General features: G+C 39.9%; 1 pseudogene; it reads right to left on the bottom strand.

Moving 5' to 3' along the window:
• Positions 1–11,554: 11,554 nt before the first annotated feature.
• On the bottom strand, positions 11,555–12,686 carry LOC130458970 (dynein light chain 1, cytoplasmic-like; annotated as a pseudogene).
• Between the last annotated feature and the right edge of the window lie 8,370 nt (positions 12,687–21,056).

Below are 21,056 nucleotides of genomic sequence, written 5' to 3'. Positions count from 1 at the left end.
GGCACTAATTGACAGGAAAAAATAAATTAACCAAGGGGAAGAATATATTCTACTGAAAATAAACATCCATAAAGCTGGTTGTGGTACTGTTAAATAGGCATTTTATCCTTCACCTCATTTTTGTGCTTTTCAACCAATTCTCTTTAGACTCATATCTTCCAGTAAGTCAGACCAGGTAATTTTCTACCAAAGGTAATTTTCTAAGTACTGAAATAGTTTCCAGACATCCTTCCAGCTGCCACTTAGCTTCAAATGAGACCTCTTGAACTTTCCGAGTTATCTCCAAGACTGGAAATGCAGATCTCAGGATTACTTCTCAATGCCCTATTTTCAGGAAAGAAACAAAATAAGTGAGGAAATCCCAAAGTTTATACTCACCAGGGTAGAACATAATATTTTAGCTACCATATGCTTGCAATCACCAGGCTGCCAAGGGGCTAGTAGCTCCTTTCCCCTACTCCAGAGAGAGAGAGAGGCTTGAATAGTCTTCACTTGCTCAGCAAATAGAGAGAAAAAGATACCCGGGGGGATCTTTTTCAAGGTCTATTAACTCTATGGGTCTTCCTGCTTGGTGGCTAGCAAGAGAATTGCCTTGTCATTTCAAAGCACCAAGCTTCTTCATTGCTAAACTATACATGCAAACCTATGTGAAGAGAACTCAGCACACATACAAGACTATCCCCATGCATGTTCCATGGAGTACAACTTCTACTACATTAAAGAAAAATGCATGGGGGCAACTGGGTGGCTCAGTAGATAGAGAGCCAGACCTAGAGACAGGAGGTCCTGGGTTCAAATTTGACCTCAGACACTTCCCAGCTGTGTGACCCTGGACAAGTCACTTAACCCCATTGCCTAGTCCTTACCACTCTTCTACCCTGGAACCAATACATGATATTGATTCTAAGACAGAAGGTAAGGGTATTTTTAAAATTGTATATTGTTCTCCCTACTAGTGAAGGTGAAAAGTCTAGAAAAATACTTCTATGTTCTTCCTTATAGTAGAAGATGTAGTGTTCTTTGCAAGAATGGAAATATTTCATGTGCAAAACAAAAATAAAGAACATGAAGAGGTTAAAAGGATTCCAAGCCTGCCAGGAAATTGAAAAGTATAAGAAAATTTACAGAAAAAGAAGAAGAGGACCATTGAACCACTGAAGCTAGGTATAGCCAGGGTTTGGGGTATGTTCAGATTACCTAAATCCCACACATATGGGAGACACTAAAGACCTGCTTCTAGGAGACAAGAGGATTGGCACGAGATTAAACATTCTGTGTTAGCCTTCTCTATGGTTAAGGTTGTATGGGGTGTTTAGGGAGAACTGGCACTTTCCGGTGTGAATGCCAATATTCTGTGCAATATGATGTCACTTGGGTGCCCCGGGAGGACTAACACCTTTTGAGGTGCTAGGCACTCTGCCTCATTTAAATCCAATTGATGTCAGAGTCAAAAGATATCACCCAAGGGTCAGCTAGGTGGCTCAGTGGATTGAGAGCCAGGCTTTGAATGGGGACGACCTGGGTTCAGATCCAGGCTCAGAAACTTCCTAGCTGTATGAGACTGGGCAAGTCATTTAATCCCCATTGCCCAGCCCTTGCTGCTCTTCTGCCTTGGATTGGTACTTGGCTTTTTGTTTGCTTGTTAGTTAATTTTTAAAAGTATTATTATGTTTTATATAATTATAACTTTATCATTATTATATAATATAAAATTAAGTTAATTTAAGGGGCAACTAGGTAGTAAAGTTGATAGAGAGCCAGACTTGGAATGGGGAGGACTTGAGTTCATATCTGATCTCAGACACGTCCTAGTGAAATAGAGAAAGGTAAACTGATTAAACTGTTTCTTCTTGCAATCACTGCTGTCCTCTGGCTTTGACTAGAGAGCTGCTAAGGAAACCTGAAGCTGCTTACTTGAAATGGAGGTAGGAATGAGAAATGCTGAGGGATGCTGGTACACAGGGATGCTTCCACACAGGGGAACTGCTACACAACGGAACTGCTGATGGCTGATGGATCAATCTATTTCCTAACCTCCTTCCTCCCTCACCCTCTCCCTTAACCACCCTCTTCTGGAAGCCTTTGGTTTCCTCCCTCCCCCCTGAGTGGACTATATAATACTCTAATTTTCTTTCTCAGGTAAGGGGTTTATTGTGATAACAGGATGGGAAACTAAGGTAAGAGGGATGAGGATTTCCCTAAACTAAAATGAGGGTTTGAGAAAAAGTCCAGTCACAAGCTGTGACTCTAAGACATTTAGGGAGATAGAGGACAACAGCTGTTCAAAAATCTTCTTTCTTCCTCTTCACAAAATCAGCAAGGTCTCTCAGCTTAATTTCTGAAGATCCCCCCCCCCCGGGGTCCTTCAGTCTGAGACAATTCCCCAAGAAAGAAAACAAAGTTCAAAGTCTCTCAGTTTCTCCTGGCCAGCTCAACTCTTAAATAGACCACCAACTCAAAAGCCACGTTTCTTCTTCTTGTCAACTTCAACTGTCCAAAGCCAGAGAACCTCAAAACCAAGTCAGCCCCACCAGGGTCTGTCAGCCAGGTTCAACTTCCAGGGAGTGACTCCAAGTCAAGTCCCCTCCCCCTGGTCAGCTCAACTGCCAACTCCTGGGAACATTCCATTTTGGAAACTCCTTCTTGATTGACAGGCAGGTCCCCAGCCCTGGTTCTTGCATCTTGGCTTACAAATTCTCTCTCTCTCTCTCTCTCCATGCCTCTACCACACTAGCTATGTGAACCTGGACAAGTCACTTAACTAGCCTAGTCCTTACTTTATCTACTTCAACCTTGGAATTGATACTTGACATTGATTCTAAGACAGAAGGGAAGGGTTGTTGGGGTTTTTTAAGCTAATTCGAGGGGCAGCTAGGTAGCACAGTAGATAGAAAGCCAGGCTTGGAATGGGGAGGACCTGGGTTCATATCTGGTCTTAGACACTTCCTAGCTGTGTGGCCCTGGGCAAATCACTTAATCCCAATTGCTTAGCCCTTCTTGCTCTTCTGCCTTGGATTGATACTTGGTATTGATTGACAGAAGATAAGGATTTTTTTAAGTTAAAATTTTAAAGTATTATAATTTTTATTTTTTGTTATTATGTATAATGTAAAGTTAATTTTTTAGGTTAATTTAAGAGGCAGTTAGGCAGCACAGTAGATACAGAGCCAGGCCTGGAATAGGGAGGACCTGGGTTTAAATCTGACCTCAGATTCTTCCTAGCCAGGTGAGCCTGAGGAAGTCATTTAACCCCAACTGCCAAGCCCTTCTGGCCACTCTTCTATTTCAGAATTGATACTAGGATACAAGGTAAGGGTTTTTTTTTTTTTTAATAAACCACTGATTTGACTATTAAGTAGTTAAGTGATCCCCAAACTGAAGAATCATAATTGGTGGGGCCTCTAACCAATTACTGAAAACAGAGACCCTTCCACACACCCACTGGGGTCAACTGGTCCTGGAGAGGTACCGGAGGGTCTTAGAGAACTCAGGGGAGTGAAATGTTTCACACCTGATCCTCTAAGAGTAGGGCCCAAGGAAACCCCAATTACATATTTAGTAGGAGTTTGAGGCTCTCCCCAAAGAGCATAGGGCTGGCTTTTCTGAGAAGGAAGCAAGTTCTCCTCCATTGACTAGGATCCCCAGGTTCTGCCTGACAGGCTGAAGATATCTAATACTGGTCCCAGGAAGAAGAGACAGTGACTGTGCTGAAGCAGCTTCCCAGGCAATCCTGGGTCATCCTGATATGAGCAGCTGGGAAAGGTGATGTGGTCACAAAGCAGCTATAGGGGGCAACGGAAAAGCACCTCTGAGAGTTGGAAAACCCAACAACCACTTCCCTCTTCTGGGAACACCTGAAGAAAAGGGATCTAAAAGGTATCTCTAGAGATAATGAAGTCTGGGACCTAAAACGCAAGATCTTGGGCTCTATGCTTGGTGTTTTATTCACTAGGTGGTAAAGGGGAGAGAGTGCCCTGCCCAGAGCTGGGAACACCTGGGTTCAAGTCTGGTCTCAGACACTTCCTAGCTCTGTGACTCTGGGCAAGACACTTAACTTTGTTTGCCTCAGTTTCCTCATCTGTCAAATGAGCTGGAGAAGGAAATGGGAAACCACTCCAGTATCTTGGGATAGAGATCCTCGACTCATCCATGAAATATATGAAAAGACCAGAAAGGTGTCACCTCATGCCTGTATTTGAGACATTCACTTTATATCATTGATTCTGTTCTCATGGTAATAAAGTTATTATTTTAATATTTTAAATGACCCAAATGGAGTCATGAAGTCAAACACAAGTGAAATAATTGAGCAACATAACACTGTTATGAGGCTGAGCTTCAGACCAGAAAGGGGCATTTGGGAAGTGTATACCTGTCTGAGAATAAAATTTGGGCTCCTCAAAAAATCAAGAATTAAGATACAGTAATGACTGGCTCACATCCAGGGACGTAGTGCTTCTTGTGAACACAGAAGCATATATTTGTTTAGAGATTTTCAGGTTGGACTAAGAGGGCTTTAAACTAAAAGTGGGACCAGTAGAGAAAAATCTTCCCACATACATCTACTAATCCACATAAAACAGAGGAGCAGGTGCTACCTAGGAAACAATAAGCAGTACAAATACCCAGGGACTCACCACAGACAGAATCTGGAAAGAGAGAAAGCAATAATGCTCTTGCCTTTTGATATCAATATTTAAAAAAAAAGAGAAGAATATCAATCCAAAGAAAAGTGGGCAGGAGCCATAAAAGTAAAGACATAAATTGGGACTGATAGTTATATTGAAGTAAAATGGGATGTGATTCATGCCTGGATTTGATCATGGAGGAGTTTAGCTTATTTAAAAGGAAAAGATTGAAGAACATGATTGTGATATAATATATCAGGAAGTTCTCCACTCCGAGATGCAGCCAAGATGGGAGAGGATCAGGAAGGAGAGAGTCATCTTTCCAGGCCAAGTTGGCATAAAGAGACAGAGAGGTCTGTGTACGCTGGGGAGGGGGGTCTGGCCAGGAGTACAACAAGCTAGGAACACTTCAGGGTGATTGAGGCTGTGCACCAGGACAAGGGGAGATGCCAGATGCATCCTAGAGATAGGTACCAACTGGCAGCTTTGCTATCTACTATCAAGTTCCAGGACTCTAGAGAGACTAAGGAGTGTATCTGCACCCAGGGATGGCATTCTGGGGTAAAGAGTGGCCCAAGGAATGGCTAGGTGGCTCAGTATCCTGAGAATCAGGCTTAGAGATGGGAAGTCCTGGGTTCAAATATGGCCTCAGACCCTGCCTAGCTGTGTGATCCTGGACAAGTCTCGTAATCCACTTACTGACCTTCTGCCGTGGAATCTACCTTTTGTATCAATTCTAACACAGAAAGTAAAGGATTTTATAAAAGGAGGGGGAAAAAAGAATAGCCCAAAAGTCCCTGGCTGGAATGCCACTTCCTTTTAAATAAGCAAAAGCAGGCAGCAGTAATGTGGCTCCGATCCCAGGAGCTAAGCAAGGTCACAAGTCTACCTTCTAGCCCTTTTTAAAATCTGACGAGGCAGGAATCCCAGATAAAAGGGGAACCTAAAATTATGTCACTCAGAACCAACAGTTTTCTAGCTACTTGACAGTGGCTAAGTCAAGCAGCAGACTACTATTGCTCAAACCCAAACCCAGGTCAAGAACTTGCAGCCTTCGGATGAGAGGAGCAGTGATTAGACTTTGTCCTGGATAATATGGGAGAATTGACAGCTTGCAGGTACCAAACCCGAACTATCTGTGAGATCCTGGAATGCCACAATGCTCCTTACCCCCAAGAAAACAGCATGGTTGGCAAAGTTCTCAGCAAAAATGAGCCACGGGTGCCAGGTAACAAAAGCACTCTAAGAAGGAAAAAAAAACAAACCATAGGTCCATTGACCCCACAGAAGGACGAGTAACCTTCTTACAGCTCATAAGCTAAACAAAACAATGTATTCACTTATTCCAAGCTCTTAGAAACTAGTTCACTGGCTCTAGCAATCCACTAGACCCTGCCCCAAAGTCCTTGGATTTGAAACTCAGGCATAAAAATTAGTTACTGAACAAGGTTTCTAAAAACAAAATTGATTCCAAGAGGCAAAACTGACGCCAGACTGACTGTCTTTCCGGCTCTTAGAATTATCTTAACAAGCTAAGGACAATAAACTTCAAAGAAGACAAATGATACTTATCTTCATTGCAAAACCCGCTTCTGTGTTGGATGTTGGACTAGGGCCAGCTTTTTGAGCAGTCAGGCACTTACCTGGTATCTGACAAATACTGAGTCTTCAAATCAATTCATTCATTCAATAAACATTGGTTGAGCGCCTACTACACAAGCCAGGCATTGGTGAGGGAGACAAAGAAGGGTAAGAAAGTAGATATCCCTGAAGAAATCATCTTATATCTTTGCGCCTCTCAGTCTAGGGGCCTGAGATGGGATGAGACATGTGAAGCAATCTCTTGCAAAGAGTGGGCTGGACGCAAAACCCTCACAGATTTCACGGATTGGAAATTGACCCCTGGGAGCTGGAGTTGGGGGAAAGGGACCGAGTTAAGGAATGGGGAATGAGGAGGAAAAGGGAGAGGTGGCCATCATCCTAAGGCTGGGGAAGGAGATTAGTCCCAATTACATCATCAGATTTCCTTCTGGAAGACCATGAGAGTTGGTCAAACTGGTAAATTCATGTGATTGTATTTGCTTTATCACAGCTATTTCTGGAGCCAGATGAGAAAAAAAAAAACAAAAGCCAGTCAAGAGATGAATAAAAAAAGAGCCCTATCCCAACCTTACTTCTATTGGTGTTTCTCTTAAATTTATTCTGTTAGAGAATACGTTTGAGGCAGCTAGGTGGCTTTTTGGATGTTCTGGAGTTAGGAAGACCTGAGTTTAAATCTGACTTCAGACGTTTACTAGCTGGATAAGTCACTTAAACTTATGTGTCTCGTTTTCTTCATCTGTAAAACAAGCTGGAGAAGGAAATGGAAAACCACCTCAGTATCTTTGCTACCCCAAATGGGGTCAAGAAGATTTGGGCATGACCAAGATGACTAAATAATAACAACAAAGCTTTACAAGCCCAAAGACAGTCCCTGTCCTCAAGGAGCTTCCATGCTACTGAGGAAGATAATACGTAAAGGCAGCTGAAGGGGAAGGGGAGGAAGGAGAGGGTTCAAATGAGTAGACTGTCTCTTCAAAAAAGAATATCCAGTCTCCATCCAGAAAAAGAACTGTTGAAGTTGGAATGCAGATCAAAGCATATTATTTTTCAGCCTAGTTTATTTGTGTTTTTATTTAGAAGCTGTGGTTTTTATATGAGTATTCTCTTACAACAATGAACAATGGGGAAATGTGTTTTGCCTGGTAATATATGTATAATCTAGATCAAATTGCTTACCATCTCCAGGAGTAGAGAGGAAAGGGAAGGAGGGAAACAATTTGGACCTTATAACATCAGAAAGCATATGTGGAAATTGTTAGTACATGAAATTGGGAAAATAAAATATCTTTTAAAAAACAAAAAAGGGGGCAGCTGGGTCACTCAGTGAATTGAGAGCCAGGCCTAGAAATGAGAGGTTCTGGGTTCAAATCTGACCTCCGACAGTTCCCAACTGTGTGACCCTGGGCGAGTCTCTTAACCCCCATTGCCTAGCCCTTACCACTCTTCTGCCTTGGAACCAATGCAAAGTATTGATTCCAAGACAGAAGGTAAAGGTTTTTTATAAAATAAAAAATAAAAAAAAAGAATATCCCAAAACAAAGAAGACATTTTGATGCAAAATGAAGTGAGCAGAACCAGGAGTACATGTGTACACAGTAGCCACTATAATGTTTGATGATCAAGTGGGAATAACTAAGTATTATCAGCAACACAAGGATCCAGGACAGCCCTAAGGGATACATGATGAAAAAGCCATAGAAGGAACTTATGAAGCCTGAATGCAGTTGGACGCATGCCATTCTTCACTCTTTCCTTCATGAATTTTTCTCTAATGTAAGCAATATGTGTCTTTCACAATATGACAAACATGGAAATATATATAGTATGATAATACATATACAACCTTTATTGCATTACCTGCTGTCTTGAGGAGGAGGAAGAAATGGGAGGGAGGTAGACATTGTAAAATGTCAGAAAACAGTTATTGAAATTTTATTGACATGTTATCTAGAAAAAAATATTTTAAAAAAAATTTAATGCATTTGCCAGATTTAATATTACTTCTCATAAACTCTTGTGGCCAGCCTTGTCCATTATCACTGCATGTCCCTTGGTTTGTGGCACAAGATGGAGGACTGACCTCTGGTCAGTTATTAGAGATTTGTGCTTTCTAACTGGGGGCCTAACACTAGTCATTTCATATTTACCCCTCTAAGTATAGAATCACTATAAATTCAGGCATAAAGTTACCTCATAGACATAAGTCCTACTAACACATGAATATATGAAAAATCAAATATCAATATCAAACATATAATAGTGCCATGATTAGGAATTGTATCAATGGTTTCATTGATAAAAGGAATTTCTCTATGAGGAAATACCCTCTAAAAATGCAAGTCGGAGTCTTCTCTGCAGTTTACTATATTAGATCTAATAATGCCTAAGGAATGGCAAAGGATGAGACAGAGAGTGTCATGGAAACGAAAAATATGAATTTAGACAGACTTCAGGAAATAGTGGAAGGCAGGAGGGCCTGGCCTGCTAGGGTGAGGTCATGAACAGTCAAAAACAACTGAGTCATCAACAACAAAGAGGACAGAGGGTCAAAAGGCCTTTCCTGGAACCACTTGGCCAATGTAAAATTTAGATTTGAACTCTGGACTTCAATCCCCACAAGTCCTTGCTCCACTTCCCCAAAATGCTTTGTAATCTCACGAAATTCTGAGGTGGGCGAGATAGAGAAGGTATTTAAGCTGATTATAAAGGCTTTTGGTCTTCTCTTGGACTTCTGTTTTGGGGCAGATGTGGCTCTTTCCATAATGTAGGTGAGGTCTTGTCTAGGCCTCTGGCCTAGGCACGTGTTTTTTCTTACTTGTATATTCTTAAATTCTCAACCTTTAATAGACCTCATAAAATATAATACTCCTTGCAGAGAGAAACTAATTTCTACCTGACTCAGTCTCCCCTAAATTTTAATCTTTACACCAATAGATGCCAGAGGCAAGCCCTGAAAGAGGATCTCAGGCTGGCTTTCTATCCATCCTGTCACATAGCCAACAATATCAGAGATTAAATGAGACAGCATAGGATCAATCTGTTAAATGAATAATAGGGAGAAGAGAAAGCACTAAGAATTCAGAGGAGAGAAATATCAGTGGGGGATGAACTCTTCTAGAAAGTTTTCATGGAGAAAGAGAGACTTCCTGTGGGCTTTGTAAGATAGGTTTGGTTTTAGACAAACAGAGAAGAAGGATAAAAGGCTTTGGGAGGTGGAATGAAATGAACAAAGGACTGGAAACCAACCAGTGCTACCATCTTGACAGTTCTACCACCAGAAACTCCTGTTAAAATGCAAATATTCCCTGGGTACCTATGGGTATACCCTTATTAACTAGCATTGTAACCAGAAATTTTTTTATTTCTCAATATTATTATTATGAATCAATTTATTGATATCAATGCTTACTTATCTCTAAAAAATTTTTAAATTCAGAATATTTTTCCATGGTTACATGATTCATGATCCCCACTCCCTTCTTCCCTCTGTAAAGGATAATTTTAGCATTGTGACCTAAACTATATTAATTATTTGATCACCATGGATATCCCAAATATAAAAAAATACCCAAGTCAGCTGGAAATTTATGGTGATTTAATTAATATAGTGGAAAGAAATTAAGAAGAAGGAAGAAGGAAAGGGTGTAGGATTTCTCCTTCCTCGCTTGTGCCAGAAGGAAGACCAGAGGCTCTAGGAACATAAGGTTTTGGAGAGTAAAGGAGGAAGGAATCAGCCTGAACTCCAAGAGGGCTCAGCCAAGATGCCTGAACCTGAATCAGCTCAAGGGCAAACTCATCATCAAAACCCAGACAAACAGCTGCCACTACGCCAAGATGTCAGAACACTTAGCTCACTGCCAGCCAGAGTCACCTCTCCGGGGAAAAGAGGGCGAAGAGAGGAAGTGACGTGCCCTATATAGATGGTTTTACATCACTTTCCTGTGTCTCATCTGTACCAATGATAGCTTAGCTTGACTTAGGACAGCCCAGGGGTCTGTCAGCTGTTTCTGCACATGTCTGTTGAAGGCCATCTTCTTAGATACTTAATCCTTGAGTATGTGTGCAGACATTCCTGACCTTCTTAAACTAAGTAGGGTGGAGCAGTGTAGAGTTCCCAAGGCCTGATTCTGTTAGACCAAGTATCTCCATTGTTACAAATCAGGATAGCTAAATCAAATCTTCTAAAATATGGTCTGAGTAGGGTGGAGTAGTTTTAAAATTCACACCTCCCCCCTCCCAGAGCTAACAAGCAATTCCACCGGCTTATACACATATAATTGTTCAAAACCTATTTCCAATTATTCATATTTGCAGCAGAGTGATCTTTTAATATCAAAACCTTAATCATATCCCTATTGAACTACATGATCAATCATATGTTTTTCTTTTGCATTTCTGTTCCCACAGTTCTTTCTCTGGATGTGAATAGTGTTCTTTCTCATAAGGTAATCTGGATTGTCCTGGGTCATTGCACTGCTGTTAGTAGAAAAGTCTATTACACTTGATGGTGCCATGATGTATCAGTCTCTGTGTACAATGTTCTCCTGGTTCTGCTCCTTTTGCTCTTCATCAATTCCAATAGGTCTTTCTAGTTCACATGGAATTGCTCCAGTTCATTATTCCTTTCTGGCCTTCTCTTGGGACTTGTATTTGGACTTCAAATATTTTGTTTAGGTCTTATTCCTCAGGAATGCTTGGAAATCTTTTATCTTATTGAAAAAATGAATTTTTTCCCCTGAAAGAATATACTCAGTTTTACTGGATAGGTGACTCTGGGTTGTAAACACAAATCTTTTGCCTTCCTGAATATCATATTCCATGCCTTTTGATCCTTTGATGTAGAAGCCACTAGGTCCTGAGTGATCCTGATTGGAGCACTATGGTATATGAATGGTTTCTTTCTGGCTGTTTGAAGTATTTTTTCCTTGACTTGGTAGCTCTTGAATTCAGCTATTATATTTCTGAAAGTTGTTATTTGAGGATTTCTTTCTGGCAGTGATCTGTGAATTCTTTCAATTTCAATTTTATTTTCTTATTCAAGGAACTCTGGGCAGTTATATTTTATAATTCTTTATAATATGGTATCCAAGGTTTTTTCTTGATCAAGGCTTTCAGGTAATCCAACAAGTCTCAAATTGCCTCTCCTAGATCTATTTTCTAGGTCAGTTGTCTTTTCAATAAAATATTTCATGTTTTCCTCTATTTTTTCATTCCTTTGATTCTGCTTTATTGTTTCTTGATTTCTCATGAAATATTAGTTTCTAGATGGTCAACTATGATTTTTAAGGCCTGATTTTCTTCTGTTATTTTTTGGTGCTCCTTTTTCAATTGATCCATTTCTTCTTGTATTACCTTCATTACTTCTTGCTTCACATTCCTTTCTCCTTGTATCACTTTCATTTCTCTTTTCCACTTTTCCTCTGCCTCTCTGAATTGGTTTTTGAAGTCCTTTTTTTTTAACCCTTATCTTCCACCTTAAAATCACTACTGTGGATTGGTTCCAAGGCAGAAGCACAGTAAAGGCTAGGCAATGGGGGTTAAGTGACTTGCCCAGAGTCACACAGCTAGGAAGTATCTGAGGCCAGATTTGAACCTAAGACTTCCCATCTCTAGGCCTGGTTCTCAGCCCACTGAGCCACCCAGCTGCCCCCAGAAGTCCTTTTTGAGTTCTTCCAGAATCTGTGTCCAATCCATATTTTTCTTTTGGGCTTTGGGTGTGTTTCCTTTGCTTTCACTGTCCCCTTCTGCTCTTTATCTCCATAAAAATTCTTTAGAATTAGGTGCTTTTTTTTGTTGTTTGCTGATTTTTCCTATCTAATTGTAGTTAGGCTTGGGGGGAATGATGTGATGGTCTGAGGGATGGAGAGCTCTGAGTGTTGCCCTCCCCCTACTGGTTCAATTGACCCGCGTGATGCTGACAGCTGAAAGACTTGCCTCAGACGTAGGGGTAAGCTTTTGATCTCACTTTGTGTATGTGTGTGTGTGTGTGTGTGTGTGTGTGTGTTGCTAATTTTTTTATAACCACAACAAACTAGTACATAGGATGCCCTGTACAATAACAACACAATAAAGGTTTTAAATCTCTAGGTGTTCCCATGGCAACACTGAAGCTAGTTCAGTCTCTGGTATTTGGAATTTAGGCTGCAGTCCTTGTGATTTAGATGGCTCTCTGGGCAGGAAGCACAGGCCATGCTCTAACCAGACTTAAACAGAAGAATGGTGACCTGGCCCAGGTAGAAATAAATGAAGTGCTTTGTCTCGTGCGTCACATAGCTGCCAAAGTTCCTCCCATGATGCAGTGCCAAGTGGGAATGTACTTCTTGTCAAACTCCTTCTTGATATGGGCTGCTATATCCTTCTCTATGTTGTACTTTACAGGGCCTGGGTGGCACACTCTACAGAGTCCTGCTGTATCTCCTCCAACATGTCCACATTTTTTATCACGGCCTTGTGGTCATACAGGGTTACCGCGGGTCAGGGGTGCTGGAGGCTGCAACAGGTCCCAGAGGGAGGGAGCAGCAGTAGTGTGGCTCAGACACTCTGTCTAACCTGACAGGTTTTTTCACTGCCTAAGCCATTGTGCATCCAAGGCACCCCATGCCAGATGCCACTGCTCTTCAATCTCACTTTGATCTTGGTCAGGTCAGGGACTGATCAAATTCTAGCCTCAGGCTTAGTCTCAAGTTTTTGGTCTCACTGTGTACTTGATCCAATCAGGCACGCCCTTGATTGTCCTGTCTTGGAGTTCCACCTTGAGCAAAAAAATCAGTACTTAGTACTTAGACCCCAAAGTGTGAATTAAATCCTTGTCCCAAGCCCAGACTAGAATTCCCTGGACTGGGGCTCCTGACTCCTCCACAGGTTTGAAATTTCAAGTGGTATGGGTTGGTTTTTACCTATATTTGCTCAGGCAGGGTCTCAGGATCTAGATGTTGGTTGGGACATAGGTCCCCAAACCTCAGACAACAGATATGTGGCGGGGGGGGGGGGGGGGGGGGGGAGTGGTGTTATGGATCATTCTTGCCTTGCTCTTCCCTCCTTTCTACACCTTTTTGTTGGGTCTGCTCTCCTCCCACCCCAGTGCCCCATATGTGCATTGCCTACCTTTTGGGTTTTTCTTTTCTTGAAAGTTGCTTCACTCTGTCTCCTTGTTGGTTCTTTCACTCCTGTATTCATTTTGTGGTGACATTTTAATCTTGACTGGAGAGGATTCTCATGGTGGCCCAGAGCTGCTGAGGATTACTCTAACATCTAACGCTTACTTATCTTTAACCAAGAGTAAGGGCATCTACAAATGGAAGAAAAGTTAGGTACCTTCAAAACATTAGGGATCAGGAATAAAGGGCAACTTTTGTCTTTGTCTACTTTGTCTACAACAGATTCATCCATACCAGCAGGATGGCTACAGACATAATTAAGACAATAAAAGAGAAATGGAGGTGAAGTTCTCTCAGACTGAACCTTAGTCCAGAAGTCCTACATGTGGATGAGCAAGCAGACTGAGGGTTTTCATCCACAGGTCATAAAGTTTATTAACATATAAGCTGTAGGTGCTTATTGCACAGACTAAATGAGAGTGTGCTGGGCTTCATCCTCCCCTTACCATTAAATATTGATTACTCACTCGTGCCCTCTTGTCCTCAGAATTGCTTGCTGAAGCAATTCTTGTGACTAATTAAGTCCTACAAAGTCCAAAGTTATGTTTCTACAAATCCTTAATCAGCATCACTAACACTCCAAAGTTCTAATTCTTTTCCTAGTATATCTTCTACCAAAGCTTTTTGCTCTAGCTGCCTTCAGCACCATAATGGGTCAAGGAATCCTAGTCAAGATATTGAGAGGAAAGAAGGAAGGAAGGAAGGGAGGAAGGGAGGAAGGGAGGGAGGGAGGAAGGGAGGAAGGGAGGAAGGAAGGAAGGAAGGAAGGAAGGAAGGAAGGAAGGAAGGAAGGAAGGAAGGAAGGAAGGAAGGAAGGAAGGAAGGAAGGAAGGAAGGAAGGAAGGAAGGAAGGAAGGAAGGAAGGAAGGAAGGAAGGAAGGAAGGAAGGAAGGAAGGAAGACAAAATAAGTATAAAAGAAACTCAGATAAAGGCCCAAATGCTAGATAGTAACAAGATTTTAGATATAAAGTTGTCAAAGTGAATAGAGCACTGAGCCTATAGTTAGGAAGATCCATCTCCTTGAGTTAAAATATTGCCTCAGACACTAGATATTTGACCCTAGGAAAGTTACTTTTTGCCTCAACTGTTTGTTCCTCATCTGTAAAATGAATTGGAGAAGAAAAGGTGGACCACTCCAGTATCTTTGCCAAGGAAACCCCAAACAGGGTCACAAAAAATTGGATATGACTGAATAACATCTCCACAAAATAATAATATCTGACATTTATATAATACTTTGAGGTTTGTGAAGTATTTTATCATGGCTCTGGGTTCAGGAATACTCTACTCATTCTTGGAAGATTCTGACCCTTAGAAGAGGACAGGCTTTTCTTTAATTTTTTTTTTACTCAAATATATTTTATTTTCCCAATTATATGTAATTATAATTTTCAACATGTGTTATCCAAAATTATAAAATCCATACTATCTCCTTCCCTTCCCCTATACTCAGAGAGGATAAGTAATTTGATCTAGGCCATAAGCGTATTATCATGCAAAACACATTTCCATATTGGTCATTGTTGGATGAGCACACTCATACAAAACAAAAGCCCAAAATAAAGCCATAAATACACTGATGTGGAAGATGGTATGTTTTGATCTGCATCCATCTAATTCAACAGTTCTTGCTCTGAAGATGGATAGCATTCTCCATCATAAGTCTTTTAGAATAGTCCCAGATCATCACAATGTTGAGAGTAGCTAAGTTTTCACAGTTGATCATCATACAATGTTCTCTTGGCTGAGCTTATTTCACTCTGCATCAGTTCATGCAGACCTTTCCAACTTTTTCTGAAATCATCTTGCCTTATCATTTCTTATGGCACAATAGTGTTCCATCACCAACATGAACCATAATTTGTTCAGCTATTCCCCCAATTGATGGAAATCCCCTTAATTTCCTATTCTTTGCCACCACTAAAAGAGCAGCTGTAAGTATTTTTGTACAACTAGGTCCTTTCCCCTTTTTTATTATCTTTCAGATGCAGGTCCAGTAGTGGTATTACAGGATCAAAGGATATGAACACTTTTATAGCCCTTTGACCATAGTTCCAAATTGCCCTCCCACAATGGTTAGATCAGTTCACAACTCCATCAACAATGCATTAGTGTCCCAATTTTGCCACATCCCCTCCAACATTTACCACTTTCCTTTACTATCATACTATACTGGCCAATCTAATAGGAGTGAGGTAGTACCTCAGAGTTGTTTTAATTTGCATTTCTCTAATCAGGAGGGACTTAGAACATTTTTTTTCATGATTATTGATAGCTTTCATTTCTTTATCTAAAAATTGCTTATTCATACATAGCCTTTAACCATTTGTCAATTGGTAAATGGCTTGTATTCTTATAAATCCAATATTTTCTATATGCTTGAGAAATTAGACTTTATCGGAGAAATTTCTACAACAGCTTCACATAGGAGAAAGGAGCTATTAACTGTAGGATTCTGCAGCTAAGGGAGAAAGGGGCTATCGATATCTGATTGGATAAGAAGATCTGGATTTTGTGAGTTTCTTGAATAGTGCAAATGTGAATGTGAATGTGAAAATGTTTGGTTTTTTTTTCCAGCAGTCCGACACAGCTATTTTTGCCCCTCAGGAGAATATGTGATGGGTTATTGTTTCATCTCTTAAATATTTATCAATGAATTCTCATGTGTCTTTTGCATTTTCAGCATTTTATTAGTGGGAAAGAAATAAATAGCTCTCCAATATCAGCTATTTACTTTGAACATTTAGTACATCTTTTAAAGAATTGAGGAGACTCTAGACATGAGCCATCTCTGAGTTTTGTTTAAGATTTTTTCCCCAAAACTCCAGAATGGGAGTGTAATGAGTCAAGGGGTTTGAGAAAAGCCTGTTCATATCAATATTAAACATATGAACACCAAATGGTATTGCCTCCAAATTTTTAAAGGAGAAATTAAATGAGCTTCAGGAGGAGACATTAAAACTATATTAGTGGGAGACCTCAAATCCCTTTCAAATCTAGATAAACCAAGCCAAAAGGGGCAGCTAGGTCGCTCAGTGGATTGAGAGCCAGGCCCAGAGATGGGAGATCCTGGGTTCAAATCTGGTCTCAGGCACTTGTGAAGATTAAATTTAATTCTCTCCTGATTGTGAAAATGAAATTAACTCTCCCCTGATTGTGAAGATTTAAATTGTAGCCCAGGCCTATTTTTAGATTTTAATCCCCAAAAGTGTAAACACCCTACTTAAAAGTTGCCTGTTTTGGGAGGCAGCTGGGTGGCTCAGTAGATTGAGAGCCAGGCCTAGAGACGGGAGGTCCTGGGCTCAGATCTGACCTCAGACACTTCCCAGCTGTATGACCTTGGGCAAGTCACTTGACCCCCATTGCCTAAAAAAAAAAGTTGCCCATTTTAGATTTAATCACTAAAGGTTCAAACACCCCATTCACACTTGAGCGGGGGAGGTCTGTGACCCACGTGTGCAATAGTGGGTGACAAATCCGAATCAACTGACTGCCTTCTGGGCAGTCCTAAAACAGAGCATCAACTGTGATTGGTAGATGTAAAATTAAGGGAAGACAGAGGAAGTGACACAAAGAGAAAATGTCTTTAAAAGGGAGTGACAACTTCCTGAAGGAGTTCAATTCTTCATGCTTTTGAGTTGAGGCTGGTGAAGAGGGGCAGAAGGATCTGCTGACTTGACCTGAGACCCTATTCCTTTAGACTGACACATGGTGAGTGAAAAGCTGTTTCTTAACTGCTGGATATTCAGAAGAGACTAACCTCAGGAGAGACCTATCCTCTTGAGAGAGATTCCCTGCATCCCCAGGGTCTCAGGTACAAGGGCTGAGGCCCCTCTGGTTAAGAACTAACTCTTCCAGCCCAGGGGCAGGGAGTAAATTACTTAGTATTTAGGCTAAATATCTTACCTTATCCTCTCTCTGATTTCTTATTCACTCTTTCTACATTTTGTAAATAAATTGTAAATAAAAATCTCTTTTGAATTAATTAAATTCCTGGTGACAAATAATCAAGTCCAACTCTTTTAAAATTAACCGCTTTTCCACCTTACTTACTTCTTAGCTGTGTGACCCTGGGCAAGTCACTTGATGCCCATTGCCTAGCCCTTACCATTCTTCTGCCTTGGAACCAATACCTAGTATTGATTCTAAGATAGAAGGTAAGAGTTTTTTAAAAATCAAACCAAAAAAAATAAATAAATAAACAAGAAAGAAGTAAAGGAAGTGAAAGAAATTTTAGAAAAAAGTTAGAATTAGAATATCTTCTACCAATTGCTCTTCCTCTTGGTCATAGCCAAGTAGTCATGGTGATCGATAAAGAATGGCTGTGTAAGTCTTTCAGTACAAAGCCAAGGGAAAATTTACTCCTGAGAACCTGACTATCATTTTGCTTCTTACTCATATTACAGAGAAAGGCAAGGTCAAAGTGACCCCTATTTAGGGATCTGCTCCTACCTGCTCTCTTTTACCTAGTAACTCTCCTTAACATATTCACAACTAGTTTAGCTAGGAGTCAACTGGATAGAACACTTGGGAAAATCTGAGTTTAAATTTAGCCTTAAATACTTAATAGTTGTGAGACCCTAGGCAAGTCATTTAACATCAATTTGCCTCAGTTCCTCCTCTGTAAAATGGGGACACACTGGAGAAGGAAATGGCAAACCACTCCTGTATCTTTGCCAAGAAAATCCCATGAACTGGTCTATGGGGTCAAGAAGAGTTGGAAACAACTGAATAACATACGAAAAAATGCCTAGTACCTAGAATACTACCAATCAATCACCAAATATTCCTTGAAAATCAAATAAGCATTCAACACTATTCTACTGTTACCAATAGAACGAATATTGCTCATCTCCCATATATAAAGCCTTACTCTATTACCATGCCCATCATTCTTGGTGTCAATATACCTACCAACATGACTAGAAGTAATGAAATACATTGCTGTACTACTCACCTCCTGAGAGAGAAGTGATGGACTCACAAGTGCAGATTGAGACTTTTTTGTCCCCCAGACATAGCCAATGCAGGAATTTGTTTTGCTTGATTGTTACATGTTTGTAAATGGGGTCATTGTTTTTTCTTGCTTTCCCGATGGCTGGAGGAAGAGAGTAGAATGAAAGATGAGAGAGAAAAAAGGCAAATTTTTCTTAGAAAAATACTTTTTAATAGAAATTCATCATATCTGGCCTCAGATACTTCCTAGTTGTGTGACTCTAGGCAAGTCACTTAACTCCAACTGCCCAGCCCTTACTGTTCTTCAGTCTTGTATTTATTGTATCTATTCCTGTAATGATACTACTTTAGAAAGAAAAAAACAAACAAAGAAAAAGGAAGGAAGGAAGGAAGGAAGGAAGGAAGGAAGGAAGGAAGGAAGGAAGGAAGGAAGGAAGGAAGGAAGGAAGGAAGGAAGGAAGGAAGGAAGGAAGGAAGGAAAATTCAATGATGCTGGGATTGTGGAAAAACATTCTATACATTGCTGTGAAAAAAAAAAATTCTACATTGCTGTAGAATCTCTTTAGTGTGCAGCATACAAAAGCCACAAAAAAAATCATACACTCTGATCAAGTAATTCCGCTGTCGGGATCCATGTCATCTAAAGAAAAAATAGTACAGTTAAAAACGCATATACCAGAATTATTTAAACTGCAAAGAACAGGAAACAGCCTAAATGTCCAACAGTTGGTGAATAACTAATGAACTGTAGTCTATCAATGTAATGGTATATAGCAAAGTCATTAAAATGATAAATTTGAGGAATATAAAGAAACGTGGAAAAACTAATAAGGAATTATGCAAAGCAAAACAAGCAGAACCATAAAAGTATACATATTAACTAGGACTACATAAAAGGAAAAATGTACATACAAATATAGAGATGAGTTAACAGAGAATGGAATGGAGAAAATAACTAACAAGCTCTGTTATGGTCATATAGTACATAGAAACTATTTTAAAGTGTAAATCATTGTAATGTATTTTTTATTTGACTTTGTTGTTTGTTTAAAGTTAAGTACATAATAAATTTTTGTTTTAATTTCAAAAAGAAAGAGACCTGCTAAGCAAGATGAGCCTAGAGGGGAAAATAAAATCCTTCCTCAAAATTTTACGTAGATAGAAAATACAAGGGCTTCTGAAGGCTATGAAATATGATGGTTTTTTCCCAAAACAAATTTGGTTAGAAATGTAACCAGTTTCAAGGGGCTCTAGAATGTCAGATACAAATACCCTGTTGGTAGACTTGTTGATTGGGTCAACCAATACAGAAAGGCATTTGGAATTCTAATTTAAAGGTGATGAAAATGTTCATGCCTTTGATCTCCCTGATGGGCAGAAATTCCAAAATATTCATAGCAGCTCTTTTTATGTTGGCAAATGTAACAACACACAACTGTACAGTCCCTAGAAACTTATGAAGATTGCTTTCTCCCGTTCAAGGAACTCAGAGTTCTGGACCCAATTCCACCAGATCTAAAACAGGCCTGGGAAAACTCTGGTCTCTAAAGAGAAAGGTCAGGTTCTTTTTAACCCAACCCCACACAGACTTCCAATAACAAAACACTTGCTTAGTCAGCAACTCCTAAGCCACAGCTGCCTTTACTGGGTTCCCCTATTCCCCATCCAGGTCCCCTTTATGTGCTATCTTCCTTCATTAGAATGTAAGCCCTGGAAAGGCAAGGACTGTCTTGCTTGTTTTATTTATATCCTTAATTTTATGACTAGGATATAGCAAGTGTTTAATAAGGGCTCTCTATCTATTTACTATTAAATTATTATTCTCTATTAATGTGTTCTATTATGTTATATAATATTATAACATATTCTGTGTTAATTGAATATTATATTAATTGCAATTATCATATATTAAATTAGTAGAAAGAATTTTATTATAGGAATCAAATAGGTTGCAAATTAATTGATGACCATTGCTTTGAATTTCCAAGGAATCTTGAATGAAGAGTTTGGAGATAGTGAAGGAGACAGTGAAATATAGAGCCAGGGATCATTAAGGGAGTTTCATGTCAAACAGAGCACTGAGACCTGAAAATATGAATCAGCATTCAATTTGGCTTAGAAGAGGAAATTTGCTTGAGTAGAAAAACTTTAGAGAGAATGGTTTCAGTGGAATGCTAGGAAACTTAACTTTTTTCTTATTTCCCCCCCTTAATATTACCCACTTAAGGGCATGATTTTTTTAAGGCTTAAGTCAGCTCTCTAGTTGCTTGCTCTCTTTTTTTGACCAATTTCTTGTGAACACTATGGAGGGATAAGGTCTAGATGACTCATTCTCAAGGTGTGGTCCACAGAACCTAGGAATCCCCAAGACCCTCTCTGGGATTCTACCAAGTAAAATCCATTTTCATCCAAATAAGATTTTTTTAAAATCCATTTTCATGATGATACTAAAAGGTTATTTGCCTTCTAAAATACTCCTCCCTTTTCCAATGACACATTTGTGTGAGATCAGATTTTCTTGAAATGTTTCGACCAAATATATCACAACACATAAATGCAGAAGCAAATGAGAATCTAGTTGTCTTCTCTGAAGCCAAACCATGTCTCTTTGCAAAAATGGATAAAACTAGGACAGCTAGGTAACTTACTGGATTGAGAACTGGACCTAGAGACCAGAGATCCTAGGTTCAAATCGGATCTCAGACACTTCCT

Source organism: Monodelphis domestica, chromosome 1 (genome assembly GCF_027887165.1).
Source record: "Monodelphis domestica isolate mMonDom1 chromosome 1, mMonDom1.pri, whole genome shotgun sequence".
NCBI classification, from domain to species: Eukaryota; Metazoa; Chordata; class Mammalia; order Didelphimorphia; family Didelphidae; genus Monodelphis; species Monodelphis domestica.
Note: the sequence above shows the minus strand (reverse complement) of the source record. Positions and strands in the feature narration are given on the sequence as shown.